Source organism: Ptiloglossa arizonensis, chromosome 6 (assembly GCF_051014685.1).
Source record: "Ptiloglossa arizonensis isolate GNS036 chromosome 6, iyPtiAriz1_principal, whole genome shotgun sequence".
Lineage (NCBI taxonomy): Eukaryota > Metazoa > Arthropoda > Insecta > Hymenoptera > Colletidae > Ptiloglossa > Ptiloglossa arizonensis.
Window position 1 is genome coordinate 25,799,071 of NC_135053.1, and position 21,914 is coordinate 25,820,984.

Below are 21,914 nucleotides of genomic sequence, written 5' to 3' on the forward strand. Positions count from 1 at the left end.
GTCGCTCGCGTGATTTACTCCGGACCGGTGGTCCCCGATCGCGAGAAATTCCGCGACGCGTCTCGCGAGGTCCAACGCCGAAATATCGTTCCCCGTGGCCGGAGCGAGAACGCGGCGCGCGATCGCTACCGCCGGCTCGTGCTTCGATCGGGACAAAGGACTAAGGACGAAAGGTCGCGCGCGTACGCGTCTCGAGATCCACACTTCCGAGCGTCGCGAATAACATAACCTAGATTCGCGGCAATAAGCCACATCCTACCGCGCACGCACGCTTGGTACACGCACGGGTCTCGCGAGCCACGCACACACCGAGCGCCCGCCGCGCTGGCATATAAAGTAGAAATAATAAGACGCGGAGTAAATTCGACCCACTTAACGCTACTTAACGCTTACGCTGAATACGTTATGTTTTGCACAATATTGTCTCGTCGAGCGACCGTCGTTGCGCGCGCGGACGTTGCGTAATTCCGCGAGTCTTTGCGTTCCCTGCCGCGAGAAAATGGAAAATTCGCGAGGAGCGGATCACCGGGCGGAGGGACGCGAGCCCTTCTCTTCGCGGCCCTCGCCGCTTCGAAAGGCGAACGCCGGTTCCGCGTAATTTCCATCGGAGGAAGGTACGGAAGGTTTCTCGCGGTTCGCTCGGCCGTGCTCGACGGGGAAATCGAACGCGCGCAGCCACTGGAATCGGCGAATTGGTCGCGACCGAGCGCGATATAAGAAAAATGTTATCGATCATCGGCGTTTATTTATTCAGCGACCGCGCGGTGCTTATAGCCGCGTACCGAGCTGGAATCGAACGGAGAACGGACGGAGCTGGAAACGGATCTCGAGCGAAACCCGTGAAACGACACGAGCGCGTCCGAGAGGTGTATCCCTTCCCGTTCCCTCTAAAATTAGAGGTACAATGCCGCGTGTAATTTATCCGGCGCTGAAAGAAGCGCGTCATTCCGGTTATAAAAGAGACAATAAAGAGTATTAAAAGCGGAGAGCCAACAATGCAGATTGCGAAGGCTGCAATAATACGGTAACCTTCGTAAATTGTGGCGCGCGAGCGCGCGAGCGCCAGTCGCTGCGCGTCCGTAAAACTCGGGGCATAACGCGCGTGTTATTCGTAACGGTACCAATTTTATTGCGCGAGCCGCGCGATTTATTTTCTTCGGCCGGTCCGCCGGGAGAAATATTCATCGAGACGCTACGCGAGGCGACGCTAGGCGACGCGAGAGTTTCTCGCGGAGCCGAAGCAACCGATTATCCTTGGATAGACGCAACGGCCGCGCGAGAACGCGGTCCCCGAATTCTCCGAGCGGAACCGCGTCGTCGGTCGCGATCTTGCCGACTACGGTTTTCTTCGAACGCGTTCCGTTCTCACCGGCGCGGTGTTCGGCTCCCTCCGGCTCGCGACGCGTTTCCGCCCCTCGTCCCCGAGCGTCGTCCCGTTCCGTCCGCTCACCGCTCTCCGCTCTCCGCTCTCCGCGCCATCGCCGCGGTCGCTCGCTCGCTCGCCGCCGCCGCCACCGCGTCCCGCGTTATATAATAAATTATTTCATAAATTAAGAGCTATTAACGCGTAATTATCCTTCGCGCGTGCGTGTTTTTCCACGACCGCGGTTACAGACCGCGTTACGCGGACTACGCGCGGCACGGTGAAACGAATAATACGCCGACGGCACGGTCGCTCGGAGGGTGCGCGCAAACCCCGACGACCCCCGAGAGCCCCCGAGAGCCCCCGAGATACACCGAGATACACCGAGAACTCGTTAACCGCTCGAAACGATAGTTTTCGGGACGCTCGCCTCACGCGCGTCCGTTTCGCCAATTTTCGAGGGCCTATCGTCGATTTCTCCTCCGCGTCTGGCGTTCGCGCGAAAACAATGGGAGACGGAGCGAGCGCGATAGACGATCGAAAGAAAAGCAAACGACGATAACGCGGAACGCGAGTGCCGCGATAACGATGGAAATATGTTTACACAGTGACATACTTCGCGCGGCGATACGCGCGTGGGTGTGCGCGCGGGTACGCTTCTACGCGGGATGATTCACCCGATTCGACTTTAAGTCGATCGTAAACCGTCGAAGGCGAAGGTGTCGCCGCGCGATAATCTCGACTCGACGAAAGGAAACGAAGATCGTTTTACCGTCGAAGCTACCTCGAATCGAGGATCCTCGGACGAATCCGGACGGATCGATCGATCGATCGATCGATCGAACGATCGATGCACCGGTCCTCGTTCTCGTAAGCGCGATCGAATCGTTGGTTCGCGAGGACGCGCGGCTCGACGCTCGTCCGTCGCGGATCGCGAGAGACGCGATTTCGCCGAGCGACTTTGTTGTTTTAATTTTCGCTCTGTTTATCGTTTCCCCCTCGTGTATTTACCCGCGATGCGAGCGCCGCGATGACTGCGGTCGCATCATTTTGTAAATATTGTTTCGCGCGTTAAAACGCGCACGCCGCAGCCACTCCGTGTCCTCCGGTTCCCCCGGTTACCCCGGTTACCCCGGTTACCCCGGGCTCCCCGCCGGCCCCGGCGTTACCCGCTACCGCTACCGACCCGCACTTTTTACGAATGAAAATTACTCGAGCGCCGAACGATAGACGGAGGATCGCTGCGAGCGAACGACGCGCACCGTCCACCGGTCGTTCGATAATTATTAAATCGTCCGGCGAATCGTTCCGGATACGCGCGCGGAATAAATTAACGAGCGCTCGTTCGGGACAAGATACGTCGCGTTCCCGGCGAGCTCGGACACCCGCGAGAACGCCTCGATCCTCGAAATCTTTCGACCGGGGGAATCGCGGAAAGGGTCTCCCGCGTTTCCGCGTTTCCGCGTTTCATCGCGAACCTTTCCCGTTCCCCGTTTTCCTCGCACGCGCCCCGGTGTATCCTCCCTGCAAAGATACAGAGCCAATACCGCGGAACGTTAATATATTTGCCAAATACAATTCCGCGCGTTGCCCTTTTTTTCCCTCCTCCTCCTTTTCGCCTCGGTACGCTCCCCGTTCGTATTCCGCTCGGAGAATACGTGTGTATTTTTTCCGAAAAGGTATTTCTCCGGGTCCGCTCGCTTAATCGTTCGTACGGTATTATCGTTCGCTTCCGCGTAATAATACCGCGAACAAGACCCTCGGAGCCTTTTAACCGTCCCGCGTCCCCGTTCGCTTCCCCGCGACACTTTGCCGGTAATAATTAAATAAGTGGCCGGAGAACTCTTTCGATCGTTATCGCGCGCGGCGCGGTTCGACGACGATGCGAACCAGCGGAATGGAAATCGAACCGACTCGCGATATTTCCTCCATCGGCGTCTCGACGATCGAACGACGAAACCGCGAATCGGATACCTTTCGCGAAGGAAGGTTCGGCTATTGGGGCAAAGTTCGCGCGACCTCGTCCGGGTACCGTGGTTCCTGGACCGTGGGTCGTTTCACTCGAGTCGCGAGGGCAAGGTTCGGCCGTCGGACGACCCGCGACTGTGTTCGAGGTTCGCTCTCGAACGCTACTTTCCTAGGAACTAGGAGAGTCCTCGACGACGCGGGTTCCCGGTGTTGGACGTCGTCGGACCGAGGCGCGCGTAATTCGCGGTAATTAACTCGGTGCGGTGTGGCGCGGCGCGGCGCGGCGCGGCGAACGGTCGTTCGATGGAGAGAAATTCAGCCTCGCCCGTGGCCGTCTTTCCCGCGGACGTCATCGGCGACCTCTTTAGCGTCGCTTTTCGCCGTTCCGCGTAGCCGGATACCGTGCGCGTGGCGTCTTTGGCTCGGCCGAGGTTCGCCGGTATAATTAGCCCTTTCCCCGCGGACAATAGGGTCATCGCGTCGCGATTTTTCGAGGGATCGCGCGTCGCCGCGCGACCGATTAGGGTGTATCCGCGAGAAGAAAGGGTCGAAGGTTGGTTCGTCTCGATTCCGAAAAAGGCGCGCGACGTCGTTGCGAGGTTTTCGCACCTCGAGTTTCGCGAGGCTCGGGTCTCCTCTCCCCTCCGGTCGGTCGATCCCGCTCCGCGGTAGGTGGCCACGCGCTATCTCCTCGCGGGCGCTCGCTCGCAACGGAAGCGGTAGCGACCTTTGTCGCCCGTAACGAGTTGTAAACCGATGCCCCGAGTGGCCTCCGCTTTCTCCTACTCCCCGATAACCGAGCGCCTCGCATCGCACGAGCGCGACCGCGAACGCGAACGCGAACGCGATCGGGAACTCCGATTCCTTCGCGTCCGCGAAGCTGCGGAGACGCGACGAGTTTTCGTTTCCTCGAGACCGCGCGCCGCGGTCGTCGACCCAAATTTATCCGAACGGAGAGATATCGACCCTTTGCGGCGAGCCGGCGAGCGAAGGTCGACGCGCGATCGAGCGTGAAACGTTTTCGCGAGACGAGAGACGAGAGACGAGAGACGAGAGACGAGCGACGAGCGACGAACGGGAGGAAGGGAGGGAAAGCGCGGGCCGCGAATCTACGGCTCGAGAGGATAAACGGCGATAAATCGATCGGTCGCGCGTCCGAAATAAAGAGAAACGATCTCGTTTCCTCGGACCAGCCGAGCGCGGTCGTCGGCGCAGCGAGGAGGAAACGTCGCGCGTTTACAGCGAGAGAAGCCGAGCCGGTGCCATAGAAAGGGAAAGAAGGCTCTACAAAGAAGACGCGGCGAGATAGAGTCGGATGGCGCGACGGGAGAAGCGGTAGAAGCGGTAGAAGCGGGAGAAGCGGGAGAAGCGGGAGAAGCGGGAGAAGCGGAGGCGAGGCGAGGCGAGGCGAGGCGAGTCGAGCCGAGGCGAGGCCACGGCGAACGCGGCGGGGGTGCGGGGATGCGGGGGTGCGACGGAGCGGCGGAGCGGGCGAGCACACACAGGGAGAACGAGGCGCGTTCATTATGATTCGTGTATTTATATAAGGTCTAAAAATATACGCGCGCTGTGCCGCCGGGCCCCACCCGGTATTTCATCTGAGAATAATATTTTAATGTACATACGTCCCCTCTTTTTCCATCCTTTGCCCGTTCCTTTGCTCCGTAGCCCCTCGCCTCCAAGTTACGCGTCGCTCGCCGCACGCGCGTTCTCTCTTCCGCCCCGGTTCGCCCCTCGCGCGAGGCGTCGCGACGTCTTTCGTTCTCGCTCGTCTTTCTCCTCTTTGCCGGGCCGCCTCTGTTCCGCGATGATCCCGCTGCCCTTAGCGCGTCTCCTCGTTCGTCTCGGACGTCCCTTCGTTTCGATCTCGGTTCGTACCTCGGTTCGTTCTCCCTCTCTCGTCTCTCCTCTCTTTTTTCTCCTTTCCGGCGCACCGACGCCGAGCGTCCCTGTGCGCGTCGCTTTGTGCTCGGGGCGTTTTTTCGATGCTTCTTGGCGAGAGCGCGTTCGACGTTGGATTCCGCACCCACACGTTTCCGGACGGTTGGCCGCGCGAGCGCGCGCGGAATCGTCGGTCTCGCGTCTCTTCCCGTCTCTTCGCGTCTCTTCCCGTCTCTTCGCGTCTCTTCGCAGCGCACCGATCGCGATTCTCTCGGCTCGAAGCGCGGACGAGATTCGAGCCTTTCGAGAGCTCTCCTCCCGGGGTTTGCGGTTTTTCCTTCGGAGCTCGATCTCTCGGAGAATCGTACGACGGCGGTCCCGCGTTTTCGGCGGTAACCGATACCGAGTCGACGAACGAACGAACGATATTCCGCGAAAGAAAAATCATTGCGCGCGTAACTCGGTGCGCGCATTCGTCGGTCCGTCGTTCCCAAAGGACCGAAAATGCAAACGCGCGAAACGACGAAAGCTCGAATCGGTGGCTATTATTTTTCGCTCGCTCGCGATCGATCTATTTTTCAATGTCGTCGGCGTCGAGGACGGTGCGCGATCGCGCCTGCGCGAATTCCCCGCGTTTCGCCGACCGTGGCGCCCGTTCCCTTCCTCGAGGAAGTTTCCGCGATCCTCGGGGGAAGTCCGTCGTCGCGAGTTTCGCCTCACGGTGGAATTTCGGGGGCGAGGGCCGGGGGAGCGGGGAGAGAGAACGATCGAGGATCGAACGCGGCCGGCAGCCACCGGGCTGCGAGACGACGAGATTGCCGCGATAAATTTCGATGTAATCGCAAACACCGAGATAATAAGATACAAACGTATACGCGACCCAGTAACGGAGCCCGCCGGAGCGCTACCGCGCCAGCCGAGGAGAAACTCGTCGAAACAAGATCCATCGTATTTCAATTGTAAAGATCCGACCAGTTCCACCCGTAACTTTTTCTCGAGCCAATATCCGGGAAGGCGACGGCTTTGGAAGGTACACGGTCGTTTCTCGCGCCACGAGCAGCGCGTTCCTCGTTCCGAGCGTTCCCGGAAAACGGTTCGGAAAATCTCGCGGAGAGAAGGAGGACGATGGGTCGTTCGCGGCGCGCACGGGGCGTGCCGCGCTCGATTTCGAAGATAACGGCCGAGCGTCTCTCGGCTCGCAATTAGAACGCGCGCGAGTTTTTCGCGTTCTCGCGCTCGGAACGCGACTTTCACGAGCCGCGTCCGAGCCGGACGGTGCTCGAGGTCGGTAGACGAGGAGCGAGCGACCGACCGACCGAGCTAGGAAACGAGCGTTCGTTCTCCTCGGGTCGAGCGCTCGCGATGAAAATTCGGCGATCGAGAACGTTCGGAAGCAGAGGTCCGATCGCGATCGGGTTGTAAATCGTAGCTCGCGATACGAGGAGGCGCGTACGCGTTACCCGCGGCGGCACCACCGACTCGAGCTCCCGAGCGATACGTGGGTGCACGCGTGTGCGTCGAAGCTTGGGTTACGAATGTACCGGTGCACGGTGCACGGTGCACGGTGCACGGTGCACGGCGCATAATATATTGCCCGGTACGAGCGGTAATCTATAGGGTTTTAATAAATCTTATTCTTCGTATGAAATACGATAATAATAATTTATAACGTAAACTATAAGCTCGCTGGAAACCGCATGGCCGCGCTCTGCCCCCTCTCCCCGGGTCCTCGATCTCTTTCCCTCCTCGGTTTCTTTCCCGCGATTCTCCGTCTTCGTCGTCGGGGTCCGCGCTCGCGCTCGCGCTCGCGCTCGCGCTCGGCTACGCTTCGAATCAACCGCTCCAACTAACTACCTACGCGGTCTCGCGTTCTGCCTCTTCCACTCTCCTTCTCTTGGTCTCGGTTTCCCACCCCGCCGGCTCCCGCGCTCTACCCGCTCTCTACCCGCTCGCTCTCTCGTACGCTGTACCGTGTATACGAGCGTACGTCTTTAAATAAACTTTTATTTATACGACCAGTCGCCGAGATGAATTTGCGCGATTCCTATCGTACACGGCCGGATATGCACGATGGATTCGAGTCGCTTTCGTTCCCACCAAATGTATTCTCCGAAGTCATTGACCGTCCGACGGGGAGCGTTCCACGGAACACGCCGTGTCTCGGATCGCGGAATTGGCGAAAAACAAACAACCGCGGAAAAAGAGTCGAGTGGATCGCGAATCGCGAATCGCCCCGGTATCGCGAACGCGCCCGCTCTTTCCACGCGGGAGGTCGCGATACCGCGCGAACGCGACCACCCGCCCTACCGCCCGCTCTTACGAAAAGCTCGAAAACGCGGAGAAAGTTGGACTCGCGCGGGCAAAGTCGAGCGCGCGAGATACCGCGTATCGTTTATCGAAAACTCGGCGAGCGCTCGGTATTTTTTCGTTGGTTCGAAAGGCGATTCCGCGGTGACGGAGCGTTCCGCGTTGCGAACGGGATAACGGACTCGTCGATGAAAACGGTGCTCGAGGTGGTCGTCGCTCGATCGAAAACCGTGCGATCGGTAGGTTCGCGCGAACCGTTTCCGTTATTCGAGGCGAGGCCGCGTTCGTCGAAACCGGAAGCGGGGCGGCGGGCCGCGCGGGCAATTAAGAAGGGAAAAAAGGAACAGAAAGACGGCGAGCGGTCGGGCGGTCCGACGGTCGGACGGTCGGACGGTCGAGGCTCACGGATCCGCGAACGCCGCGCTCGCTTTCGGACTTAACATAGGCGCATACGGCATGCAGATTATACATAATATATTATTCGCGCATATAATATGTAGAAGCGGAGAAGCGTGGAACGCGTATGTGCTCGCACGCAGGGACCGCGGCCGTGTACGCGCGCACGTACGCGCGCACGCACGCGCGCACACAAGCCGGCCACACAAAGGCGAGTAGTCATAAATTTCAATAAAACACTCGGTGTGCGTAGAGAGCGCGGTCGGTGGCGAGACGGTGGGTGGGGCGACGGGGGAAGGAGAAGGAAAGAGAACGAGAGGGAAGGAGAGAGTAGGTTCGACACGACTCATATACGTTCATTACGAATGCATACGAGCACGTTAGATTGTACGTTAGTGCCTTGTAATAAAATATTGTAATGGTGGCCTACTTCTGCGCCACACTGTAGTCGCCGTATAATATCTCCCGCGGCATTCTTACTACGGCGTTATTTATTCTGCGCCGTGCACAATGGCGGCAACGGCGGTGGTGGCGTCGGCCTCCGGTGCTCATCTACGGGGTGTGCCCACGGAAAATTTTACTCCTCGATCGCGAAGCGATCGGGAATCGAGCCCGAGTCGACGAACCTCTCGTACCCCCCTCGATCCTGCAAACATCCTCGAGATTCGACCGAGATTTTTCCACCGCGTTCTCGAGAGAGCGGAAAAGGAAGTCGCGCGTCCCCCCACCGGGAGGTCGCGCGCTCCGCCGGCCGAATTAACGCGTAAACGTTCGACCGATGGAAAACGAACGGAACTGCCGTTTTCTCGGCTCCTCGGCTTTCCTTTCGGTTTCGAGCCATCCGACGCTCTTCCTTTCTCGACCGTGCCGAGACTCTCGACGCGAGACAGAAACCGAACCGTCCTCGGCTCGACGATCGTTCGTCCCTGCGATTTCGGAGCGGACAAAGAATTCCCGTTCCCGTTCTCGTCGAAGAGGAAGAAGTTCGTTCCGCGTTTTCGGAAAGCATTGGACGCGAGGCGAAGGAGAATTCGGTAACGCGTCGAGGACGCCGCGCCTACTTTCGGGACACTGCGTAGAAGATCGAGTAGGTGTTCCGTGCGCGCGGTGCGGCGGATATTTTATTTGTATATCATTATACATCGTCCTCGTCCCGATCCTCTCCCTTCGCCGCCGCTCCGCGTTCCTTTTCTCGTTCCTCGTCGCGCCCGTACCGCGCGGCGGCCCGCCTTCCTTTTCGCCGCGCGGCTTCGATGTCTGCGCTTATTTTATTTCGATTTAAACCGTCCCCCTCCCACGGTTTCCACGACCCTCGCGACAACGCGCCTTCGAAGCGGGCTCGGAGGATTTTTCGACTCCCGATCGCGAATTCGAGCAATTCGGTTCGCTCGCGCGTTCGCTCGCGCGTTCGCTCGCGCGTTCGCTCGCTCGCTCGCTCGCTCGCGCCCTTTCCGGCCGGTCGGAAAGATACGAACGATTTTTCGCTACGCGCGGCCGACGCTCGTTTCCGCGTCGAATCGGGAAACGGATCGGCCACGGTGATTCCGACCGGTCGAGTTTCTAGAGTGGAACGGTGAAATCGCGTCCTTGCCTTAGCCGTGGCAGTGGAGCGCAGGGGGTTAATTCCGCGTGAATTTTCAGCGGTCGCGCAACGATATCTGGAGAAATATTTTTTATTCCCCCGGGGCCGATATCACCGCGACTGCTCCGGTGTTACGAAAACGATGATTTACCGCGGGAGAAACGTAAAAAGTTTCCCAATCGGATGAGCGGCGGGGTAAGGGAATCGCTCGGAATTCCTTTCCTCTTACTCGGCGTTTCCTTCGGAGGTAGAAGCGGCGCGCCGGGCCCTCGAACGGCTCCATTATCCAAACGCGGAGGTTTATCCGGCCTCGTGGTCGGAGAAACTGCCGTACTCGACCGGCGCGTTTACTCGACCCCGCAACTACCGAGATCCATAATTACGGATCGTCCGCCGTACTCGCCGGATATTGTCCCGCGAGATTTACACCTTCTTCGAGTCCTCGAGATCGGGATTCGTTCCCGAGGAAAATTCGCCGTTCGGCGGCCCGGTCCCGCGAGCCGTCGTTCCTTCTTTTCTCGAAGAACGCCGACGAACGCGGCCGCGATCTCGCGGTTCCGGTTCGACGTAGCTGCACGATGCGCGATACTTTCTTCGTTACCTACTCGCACGGTTTACGAGCGTCTCGTGGACGCGATTTAGAAATTACGCGTCGCGAAATTCCTCCCGGTGGGACTCAACGCGCGAGGCGGTCGGGCGTCGAAATTCCTTTCGCGGTGGCAGGTTTGGTAAACCGTGGTTCGGCGGTGCACGGCGCGAGCACCGACGTCGAACGCGCGTTTATCCGTGTTTGCTGCCTTTTATCGACGCGTTGCGTTCGGACCGTTTTCGAATCCCGCGTAAATAGAAATTCGCGAGTGGCATTAAAATGCAAATTTCCCGGGAATTATTCGATCAATTACGAAGACCGAGAAAGAACGGAGAGCGTCCGCGGCCGTGCGCGTCTCCGGGCGCTTCCATTAAAATTTTTATACATTTCATAACGGCTCTTTTATTCTTTATACGCGAAAATCGATATTGCTCGGAACGCGACGGGACTGGCCAGAAACGCGTAAAAACACGCGATCCGTGCGTAACGCGTTAACGGACAATGAAGCTCGATTTAAACCACCGGGACGGAATTTATTTTACTTCGATATGCAAAATACGCGAAACGCGACGATCTTGGTTGCGCGCACGCGCGCTCGCGACTGTCCGCGTACTCGACGGTCGACGATTTTTCGACTTTGCGCGTTTACGACGGACTTTGTTCCCCGAGGCGAATTATTTACGATCTTCGGCCCTGAATGGACGGCCGTGGGTAATTGGTTCTAAAACGAACGTCCTTCGGTGGCTGGCGCCGCGCTTCGAGCGCAAAGATCGGCGATCGCGAACGCGTCGCGGCTCGAATTTCGTCGACGTTACGATATTCGAGGAGGTCGGGCGAGCCGCGCGTGCACGTTACCGAGAAACGGTTTCGATCGATTCCAAGTTTACCGTTTCGTCGGGCGGAAAAGGTTGCTCGATCGTCTCGCCGCGATTCGAGTTCGGTCGCGTCTAAAAACTTTCGTAAAGTTCCAGTCGGACGGGGTCGAAGGTCTCTCTTCGCGAGCGAGTCGGAGGGGCCGAAGGTGCGGCGGGGGGTTCGATGTCTTTCGGAGCGAGGGACGCGTCGGCGACAGAAAGGGACTAGACGCGAGGGAGCGAAAAGCGGGCCGGGTCGGGTGGCGGTCCGGAGGCGGTGGCGGTGGCGGTGGCGGTGGCGGTGGTGGTGGCGGTTCGAAGCGACGGGAAAGGCGGAAAGAGAGAAAATCGGCAGGTAGACGAAGCGGGTCCCGGCCGAGGGAGCGAGCCAGACGGCTCGCGAACGAGGAAGGAAGCGGAAGGCGAACCGCGAAACATCGTGAAAGAAATTCGCGGCGAAAAGCGTACGCGCGCTGTCACGCTTTAGCGGTAATTTCGTATTAAGGCCGGCGTGACGTGTGCCTCGTCGGAAAGGCCGAGGGAGTATTCGCGAGGGCAATGCACTCTGGAATGCCCGAGCCGGCCAGCCGGCGGGTACGACGTAATATTATATATTTTATCGCTTTATTTGTTCTAAGTTCCCCTCGCGGCCCCGCCGCGCGGCCTCCTCGCACCGTGTCCTTCTCGCGTTGCGACGAGCCGCTTCGATCGTACCGCGTTTCTTTCATCTGCCCCCGCTTCTCCGGCATCGCCCCCCTCGAGGCCCCTCGAACCCCCTCGTCTCCCTCCGCGCTTCTCTCTTCCATCTTCGGCCGACTCGTCTCTCCGCGCGCCACGCCGTACCGCGCCACGCCACACCGCGCTTCGTCTCGCCTCGCATCGCCTCGCATCGCCTCGCCTCGCATCGCCTCGCTCCGCCGCGCCGCGCCTCCGACCGACACCGCTCGAGCGCGTTAGCGGCTTCGCCGATTCGGCGGGGATCTATTTTCTTCTCGGTTCGTGAAAAAATTGCGCGTTCGCGGCAACGATTTCGACACAAGCCGAGGTGTATCGTCGGCTTGTTATTGACCGGACGGTACGCGATAACGCGTGATATTTTTATAGACCCACGGGGTTACGTGCAATAATAAATATCGTGACGCGAGATTAAATAATAAATCTCCGCGCGAGATAGCGCGCCGCGCGAACGTCGCTCCGTTGCGAATCTCGCGGTTCGTCGATCCCCTCCCCCGATACGCGATCGCCTCACCCTCTCTCTCCCTCTTGCTCTCTCTCGTTCTCTCTCTCTCGGGCGCTCGCTCGAGCGATCGTTCGTCCACCTGTCCCGTCCTAGCACCGGACACCGTCGAAACGATCCTCTCCGAGCGACTCGAGTTTAACCCGAGAAGACGAGCCAGCGTGTGCTCGCCGTTTTTTCGACGATCGAACCGACGGGCAATTTTTTCGGCAAGCTCGAACGGCCCCGCGCCGCCCGGAAAACGACACGGCCGGGGAAAATTGGAAACAACTCTTCGGTAAGCTGAAAAATCGTGCCGGTCGGCGTAGGCGCGCGCGCGCGAGCGCGCGTACACCCGTAGCCTTCCCGGGGTGAGGGCGAATACTAAAAAGCCGGACCTGAATAAATAAACAGTTTTTAATTGCGGCCCGCTGCTGCCGGGTAAAAACAATAATTATTGGCTCGCCGTACCACCGTATCCGCGTGTTGCGTCCCCGCTGCGACTCGACTCCGACGACGTTCTCCGCGAACCCTCTTTCGCGCGTCCAACGAGCGTCGAGCCGCGATCCTGGGCCGTTGATTACCCGAGCACGCCCTCCGAACGACTCGAAATCGTTCCCTCGAACTCGGGCCCGTGCCGTCGTTCCCTTTTCGAAGCCGCGCGCCGAACGCGAAATCGTATCCCGAGAAAAGCTCGCTCGCCTTCGGCGTATTTTCGCGGCTGCGACGGAACGGAGGAAAACGTTTCGCGGTATCTCGATCGGCGATCGCGCGTCGAAATCCGAGCCCCGACGGGGAAAGGAAAGAGAGCATCGGAAGCGGCGTCGCTACTGCCGCCGCCGCCGACACCGACGACCCGACCGACTCCGCTCCGCTCGCCTCTAATGCGCCCGGTCCGCGTTGCAAAAGAAAAACCATTTCGCGAATAATAATACCGGCATTACGGGCCATTACGGGCCGACAGATACTTACGGGGGTTACATTAATGCTACGTACCGAGCCATTCGAAACTTTGGGCAAGGATTAAGCAATTCCCACGAAACGACGCGTCATTTCGAGAAGCTCCGGCGTCTTCCCCTCCTACTCGGTTTTTCTCGGTCTCGCGTCGCGCATCCGGTTCGGTTCCCTCCTTCGATCGTCGTCTACGCGCGAGTTTTTCGTCGTGGTTTTTTCTCGTCCCTCGGGTCTTTTTCGTCTTCTCGTTCTCGTTCTCGTTCTCGTTCTCGTCGGTTCGCGGTACGCTCGTTTTCCGTATCGAGCGGGCGACGTCGATCGTCGATCGAGTTACGTACGCGTCTCGATCGATTCGACGCGCGCGAGCGCCGTGCGTTCCGTTCTCGGTCCCGGCGATTTCGTCGAGGCTCGTTCGCTTCTCGCGTTCGTATCTCGGTTCGTGTTGGTTCTCGCGAGAGAATTCGTTCCACGAACGAGAAAGTAAATGATTTATCTATCTCCGTTAGTTTTTTTTCCCCTCTTTCCTGGAGGGGCTCGGCTTCTTTCTCCCGGCCGGCCGAGCGAGCAGCTCGCTCGTTCCCGCGGTATTTGGTACAACGGCCCTCTCTTCTAGCGAGCTCCGTAATAACCGGCGCCGAGTACGGACGAGCACAGCTATAAATATCGTATAGTAAACACGAGAGCAGATAAGGCGGAGCGTGAAAACTTTGGGTATAATAAAATACAGATAAGTCCGTGAACAAATAGTCCTTACCGTAGAATTTTACGGGGGAAAAGGAACGTGGAATGCGGCGAGAGAAGAGCTGGCCGGTGCGGGGGACGAGAGGTCCGAGGGGGTGGTTGCAACCGATGTCGAGAAGCCGGAAAGTGGAATAATCGTGAAAATTACTTACGGGCCAACTTCTTCCAGCCGTGCGGAGAAAGAACGCGCCGCGCCGCGCCGCGCGGCCCGGGAGGAGAATCGCGCGCGAGTCTCGCACCGCCCGGTTTTTAATTATCTCTCTCCTTTGCGGGTGTTTCTCCTTTCGGGAGAGAGACCGCGTTCGAACGGCACGCCGCGAGAGAGCAACGAGAAACATCGATAAAGATCGAAAGCCGCGTGGCCCCCGTTAACGAGGAACGCGACGACTGCCTCGCGAATCGTTCTTCCCGTTCGCGTTTCGCCAAAGAAATTCCAAACTCGGAGTTACCGTGTACCGGCCAGGGAAGAAACCCGGGAAAGGTACGGCGGAGGGAGAGGTAGGGAGGATGGACGGACGGACGGACGGACGGAGGGCTGCGATTAACGCCGACGTTTTCTTGCGCTCGCTCGGCCAGAGCGATGTTTGTTCTGGGAAATGCAATCACGCTGTCGTATAAAATATAACGTGCTTCCTTTTCCTCCGTGCTCGCGCGCAGCCCTCCCTCCGTCCGTCCGTCCGTGAGCAGCGTCGGCCGGCGGCCGGCGGCCGGCGTCGTTCTACCGACGGTGGTGCGCCGCGGTCTCTCGGTTCGCTCGGTTCGCTCGGTTCGCTCGGTTCGCTCGGTCGACGCGCCTCCTCTCGATTTCCACGCTATCCGAAGAACACTGACATTAGGCCTCGCCGTGGTTCGCAGATTATGCGAAAACTACAGAGGCCGTGGCGTTTTTTCCGGATCGGGCATCCTTCCGAGAACTCGGGCAACGCGTCTCCCCGGCCGTCGCTCCCGCTTTTCGCATTTTTCTCCTCCTTCGGTCTCGCCTTCGCCCTCCGTTGCTCCCTCGGTCCGTTCCCGGCCGGTTCGATCGTCGGCCGCTGTTTCCTTCTCCGCGCTCCGCTTCGGCCGGTCGCTCCTTTTTTTTTCGAACGAACCGGAAAACACAGCCGCGGGTACACCTGCCCCGACCTTACCCTCGATTAGCTCCGACATCCGGCTCTATCCCGGCGCGGAACTTTGCGAAACTCGAATTACGAGTAGCCGCCTCGAAGACCCGACTCGAGCGTGCGAATCTTCGCCGAGCGTCACCTTTCGCCGATTTCGCGGTAACGGGCGAATCGGTAGCGAGAGTAACGGAGATTCGTTGCTCGAAAACGTTCAACGGCGTCTCGAAAGACGCGGCTCGAGGGGAACGAAGACCGAGAACGATTCGAAGCAACGCGTACGCGTACGCGTTCGCGTTCGCCGGTTGTATTGTGCGCGGGCGCGCGGGCGCGCGTACACGAGCGCCTGTTTCGCGAAAAGGAGAGAGAGCTCGGTGGCCGCGAGGAAAGAAAGGGAAAGACGAAACCAGGCGGTGGGGCTCTGACCGAAGAGAAACATATTTCTTTATTATTACTCCCACCGAGCTTATTTTTCTTACCCACCGACTTGGATTCCAGATGGTTGGCTCGCCTCCTTTCCCTTCGTCGCCCCTTCCGCTCGTTCCATCCCTTCTCGCTCTCTCCCTCTTAATCTCCTTGTCTTCTTAGACAAGAAAAACTTAACCCCGAACTCGTCGTTCTCTTTTTGTACGCGCATTGCCGGCAGAGATCCCTCCGGTGCTGCCGGCCAAGGGAGAAAAAGGAGAGCGAGAAAGAGCGTCAAAGCCGAAGAACGGGGACAAGGGGAGAGAGCGAGAAGGAATAGACGGCGGGCGGTACTCTCCTGCAGGCGATACACGGCAAATAATGCATCGCGAGAAAAAGCGGCCAGCCGCGGCCGCGGCCGCCGCCGCCGCCGCCGCCGCCGCCGCCGCCGCCGCCGCCACCGCCGCCGCCACCGCCGCCGCGAGAAGGAAACCCGGCGTGCATCGATCTCGAGGATCGCGGTATCGAGAACGTACACCTCTCGCGACTCGTTTCTTCGAACGACGAACCGTACCGCGCCGCGAAACTTTGCATTCGTCTCTCGAATCGTCGTCCGAGAATCGCGCGGTAGGGGAAAATTTCCGTTAAAAGTCCACGATCGGGACGCGTCGCCTCTGTCCGGCGCTAGAGCGATCGAGAGACGCGCGCGTGGCTCGCGTTAACGGCGTCACGCGATCTCGACTCGAATTCCAAGGTGGCCCCGGCCCTCCCCTCGCGACGAGGCCGCGTGCCCGCGAGGACGTTCGACGAACCGAATATTCCCGCGAATACGCGAATCGCGGATTCGCGGTACGCGCTTTCTCTCGGGCGTTCGGGTACCAGCCACCGTCCGACCGCGGCCCCGAAAACTTTCTCGACCGACTGTACCGGCGTCAGGCTGCCGCTCCGTGGCTGTTATTATTTGTATATTATAATTTAGATACAATTATATCGGTCTCCTCGTCGCACTCGGCGCGCGGCCGATATCTTTGTCCCTGTTCGGTTCTCCTCGGTCGCGCTTCTCCGGTGTCTCTCCGCTGGTCTATCTGTCGGTCTCCGTCCTCGTCCCTCCCGGCGAAACGCTCGCGCGAGGAAGAACGAGACGAGATTCGATACGCGCCTATGCACGCGCGGGAAAGAAACGGAAGAGAGATAGAGAGCCGAGGCCCCGTGACTCGGCCGAAAGAGACCGAACGAGACCGCGCTCACCGCCCGCGAGGGAACCACGGGCCCCGGGCCTCGGGCCTCGGGGAGGGCGGGAGCTCTACGGGTTCCGAGAGGGTTACGGGGGCCACGGGGCCCGCGGAGAAAAGAAAAGAGACGGAAAGGTATAATAAAGTCTCGCGGAGGGAGAGGGGAGCGGAATTGCGTTGCGTAGCGGCGGAGAGAGAGTCTCGGGCGAAGGTGTTCGTAGGTGCCGTGCGAGCAAAGGAAAGGAACGGACCGAACCAACGGCCAGGGTGCCGGGAACCAAGGGGGCGCGGAGGGAGACAGCTGAAGGAGGAGAAGCGAGCCGGTGGCGCAGGTGAGGGTGGAGATGGTCGCGGAGGTGGCGGTGGCGGTGGCGGTGGCGGTGGCGGTGGCGTCGGTGGCGGTCGCAGTGACGGCGGTGGAGGCGGCCGGTGGCGCGAGGGAGACCGAGATAGCAATAAAATATATTACCGGAGAAAAATGATGGCACTGCGAGACAAAGAGGGCCGATGGCATTAGCCGCGGCAGCCTCGAGGAATTCCACCGGCGTTATTTCGTTGCGTTACCTGCAACCCGAGTTACCTACCTGCTTTCAGCTGGAAACGTACCTTCGGGATAGTCGAACGAGACTCGGTTCTCGACGCCGATCTCTCTCTTTCTCCCCGGGACGGTTCCCTCGACGTTTTCCTCGGTAGGCGTTTTCCTTTCGTTGGCGACTCTCGAGTGCGGTTCCGGTCGCGGTGGAGAAAAGAAAAGGTCGAAACGAAAGCGTTGTTTCGCGGTGCCCTTCGACCGAATCTCGGTCGGATCTGGCCGCTGAACCCGCCGCGTCGGGTGCGCGTATCGGCGCGAAAAGAAACATCGTTTCCTGGAAAAAGAAACGACGCCGGTGGCGGCGGGGAAGGTCGGAGGAAGCGGCAAAGCCCGAGAGAGACGGAGCGAGAGCGAAGACTGCGAAAGAGGGGCAGAGACGGTGAGAGAGAGGTGGGGTGGGGGGGATGCGAGCGGTCGGAGGAGGAGGAGGAGGAGGAGGACGGGAGGGTGGGGGAGGATGGGGCCGTACGGAGCGGGAAGGAGGGGCGCGGGCGTTTTGTAATTTCTATAATTTAAACTTCGCGGCAGCTGGCGTGGCTCGTAATTACTCTAACCCGGAGGAACGCGTGAGCCTGCGTGTTTACTTTTAATTCCTTCTGCCAGCGCCCGGGCCGCAGTCGCTGCCACTGTTACCGCAGCCATTCCCTCGATTCGACGCAATATCAAACGAAACTCCGCTCCGCTAGGCGCCGGTTAACAACGACCGGACGTCCAAGAAAAAGAAGAGTTCCGTAAACTTTTCGAACCGCTTCTCTTTCTTCGTTTCCCGCCTCGATTCTCCTTCTTCGTTCTCTCTCCCCGATGCCCGTGCACGCACCGAGGAATTCCGAGAAGTTCCCGTCTTTCGCTCTCGCCGAGACGAATTCTTCGACTCGGCTCGTACCGCCGCTGCGACCGTTGCGAGAAACGCCACCGCCTTTTCGTCGTTGAATTCGGCGAGCGACTCGCGCGAACCGGAAGCGGTCGCATCGAAACACCCCGGTGTTTCCTCGGGAAAATTTTGGCGGCGGGCTATCGGCGCGTTTCGCGGCTCGAATCTCTCGGTCCCCTCGCGGCGATGATCGCTCGCGGCGCGTTGTCGACTCCGTTCCCCGTCGTAAATGACGCGTACTGTACACACGCTGACAGCGTAGCTTCCTCCTGCTTCCTTCCATCCAACCTTCTTCGTCTTCCGCCCCCACCGACCGAGTGCCTCTACTTTTTCCTCCTCGTCTCTCATCTTCTATCCTCACCCGTTCCTCTCTCCGCCTCGCCTCTCTCCGCCTCGCCTCGCCTCGCCTCGGCTCGCCGCGCCTCGCATCGCCTCGCATCGCCTCGCCTCGCCTCGCCTCGCCTCGCCTCGCCCCGGCCGCCTCGCCCCCGTCTTGTCTCGCCTCGCTTCGTTTCTCCGACTCGTTGAAAAATCGTCCGTCGTAAACGGGAACAGCGGTTTTATTGTTCCACTGCAGACAATGCCCGGGAATATTATAAAAACTTTCCGACGGAATATATTAATGTTAACTCATCGCTTTACCGTTAGGCAAACTTTTCGGTCGAGCAAGCTTCTGGCGTCTTTGTGTGCGTGTCTCCGTTTCTGTCTTCCTTCGTCTCCCGCGACCGGGCACCGTTTCTCCGTTGGTTCGTCCGTTGGTTCGTTCGTTGGTTCGTTCGTCCTCTTCGTCCCTCGTTTCCTTCCCGTTCTCCCGGTCGTTTCTCGAGCTTCCCTCCCACCCTCGCTCGTTCCATTTCGCGACTTTAAATCACCGCGACGCTACGCGCGTTTCTCGCGATATCGCCGTCGATCGCGGTACGATTCACCGAGCAAAGAATACATTTTCTAGTTACGTATTTAAAACTTGTCCGTGACCGACAGAGCGGAGCGCGAATCCGCATCGCGGAATTTCGCTCCGTGCGGTCCCCCTCGGACGTTGCCCGGAGATCCGGCGCGAAAGTCGGTTCTCCGTCTCGAAGACGCGGACACGGATACGGAGGTGGATTCGAACGCGAACTCGAACGCGAACTCGAACGCGAACTCGAACGCGAACTCGAACGCGATCGATTCGAGTCGAGGCGAGGCGAGTCGAGGACGGGGGAGAGGATCCCTCGGTCCGAAATTTACGTACGCGTACACGCTCCGAGCAGAAAGTCGCCCTCGTAATTATTCCAGCGAGGCGGAACCACCCGAGTGATCCACCGGCTCGAATTCAGGTCGTTTTGGGGCGTTTTGCGCTCGAGAAGCGGAACGACTCGGCGGTGGCCGAGCCACGATAAACTTTAATGTATTCGGAATTATTAAAATATATTCCCGGCTGCGTGGCGTAGATATTTTAACGAGCCTCGTTGTGCCGGCGTCTCTCGCGTCGCGATACCAACCGAACAAATTATACTTATAACGACTTATTTAAATTTATATCGCGCGTAAATCTATCCTCGCGCACACCCGTACCGGTATCCGTACGAACGAACGCGAACGAGCCTCGTTGCGGTCGCGTTCGGGCTTCCACGTACGAGATTCTCGAGGGTCTCGCGATTCGGGTTCTTACGGCTATTACCGTCCGAGGATTCCGCGCGTACGTTTCGTCCTTTCGAAGAAACGTTTCGCCGGTGTTCCGGTTACCTCGGTCCGAGGTCCGCGCGGTCCCCGCGGCCATCCTCGACCGCCGATCGTCGCTTTTCATCGCTTCGGTCGAACGATCCTCCGACCAAACGAGAGGAGACCTCGTTCCAACGAACCGAGCGTTTCCTTCAACGCGACCGTCCGCTGTATCTCCCTTTCCTTCGAAACTGGAAAAAAAAGAACGCGAACGAGGAGGTACCGCCAAACGAACTCTTTTCACCGGTATCGCCGGCGTTTTACGAGATTTCAAAGGTCGTCGACCGGTTCTTTTTTTCTTCGCGTCGTCGCGACTAGCGAAAGAACGCTCCGTTTCGATTCGGAGCTATCCCAGATGTTCGCGTCGAGGGAAACGTTCGTTCGCGGTGGCCACGATTTCCGGGAAAACGGCCGGCTTCTTTTCTCGCGATGCTCGAACGTCTTTCGATCGCGTTCGTCCGAACGTTTTCCGCACGAACGGGGCACAATAGCCCTCTCCCCTCGGGGAGGCGCTTACCCCGCCATTGTACGGATCGTGGAAATCGTTCGGAGGTTCCGTTCGGTCGGTCGGTCGTCCCGTTGATTCGGTCGGTGGTCCCGTTCGTAACGCGCGACGAAGAACCGGTCGACCTTCGAGTGTTCCACGGGTCGGTGTTTTTCCGTTTCGGGCGTCGCGACGGGACCAAGCGGTTTCGACGCGGTTCGATTCCGCGGGTGATAAAATCCGAACGGGGGTCCCAAGGTCCTTCGGTTCGACCGGGGTAAGATCGTAGAGGAATCCGTTTGGTCGTGGCGTCGGGTAGGAGGCGGTCCGCGATCGAGCGACGATTCGGGCGGGTAATTGTATTCCGTACCGCGAGCCGGGATCGCTCGCGCAGCGAACGATTAATCGGTCGGTCGCTCGCTCGCGAACGGGAGGGGGCCGCGGCCCCGCGAAATATTGCCGCGCATTATTTTTCGTCCGGCCTCTCGGGTCGCGCGTTTCGCGCCTGTTTTTAATATTACACCGCGGTCGCGAACGTTTCGGCCACCCTCGAGCCGCTCTTACGGGGAAGCGGTATCCACGCCCGTAACGAATTTACGATATTAATTTGGCGTACCGCCTTGGCGATTTATTATCTACGCGGCGCGTCGCGTCGGTGAAAACGAACAAAAAATGCAAAACGCCGAAAGGACGGCGCCGATTTCCCCCGGAGGGGATACCGGACGGGGTGGTCGAGGGGGTGGGCGAGGGGCCGCGCAAAGAGGGTTAGCCCTCGAGGGACGAGCGACGATTCGCGCGCGCGAAACCCCGAAAATATATAGGCGCGCGGTATATCCGTACGCGAGCACGGCGATAAAACGATAATTCTATCATTTATTTCCGTGGTGTGCGCGCACTCGCGAACGACGCTCGGGCACCGATCGCGCGTTGCACACGCGCGCGTATATGGGCCGCGCAGTTGGCGTTAATATATCATCGGACGCATCTGCCCCCAACGACGCGTTTCAATATGTTCTACGAGTGTATAACCGTTTCTATAGAAATATTCTCGCTGGCGCTCGCCGGCGCGGATACGCGCATCTGGATATAAATACGTTCATCGCGCTCGGCTTCGAGTTCCCCGACCGTAGGCGCGGAACGCGTCGCGGGAAACGGACGACGAGGCGTCGACGACAACCGCGGGCGTCGTTCGTCTTCCTCGAGGCTGCCACGCGCTCGAGCACCGCGACATCGACGACGCGATCCTTTTTTTCTCCGCGACGAAATTTCGTCTCGCGCGGACCGTTCGCGGTTCTCCTCGCAATCGAAATCCGGCGCACCTTCGCGGACGCCGAAGACGCGATTCGCGCGGTTCGGCCTTCGCTCGAGAGGGAGCTCCTCTTCCTTCCTCCGGTTCTCCAACCGTGTCTGGTAGTCGCAATTTTGTATCGACCATTAGCGCCGTGGCCGGGGTTGCGCGGCTTGATGGAAATTTATGACAGCCACTTGATTGGGTTCAACGTTCCCCGTATTTCATCCTCGCGGAGCGCTTCCCCCTGCTCCTTTTGCCCCGTGTTCGAGGCTTAAAGGTCTTAACGACCTCGACGACGATTAAAACGCGTGCCAGCGGTTTTAGCCGTTTCGACCCGCGTCTTCGCGGTTAAGAACCGAGCGAACGAGTTTCGAGGCGGACACCGGA

At 59.1% G+C, this 21,914-nt stretch overlaps 1 protein-coding gene across 8 annotated transcripts in view; it reads left to right on the forward strand.

Moving 5' to 3' along the window:
• Nucleotides 1-21,914, forward strand: part of LOC143148472 (protein bric-a-brac 1) — a 131,737-nt gene that overhangs the window by 17,246 nt on the left and 92,577 nt on the right. The gene's annotated exons all lie outside the window — the stretch shown is intronic.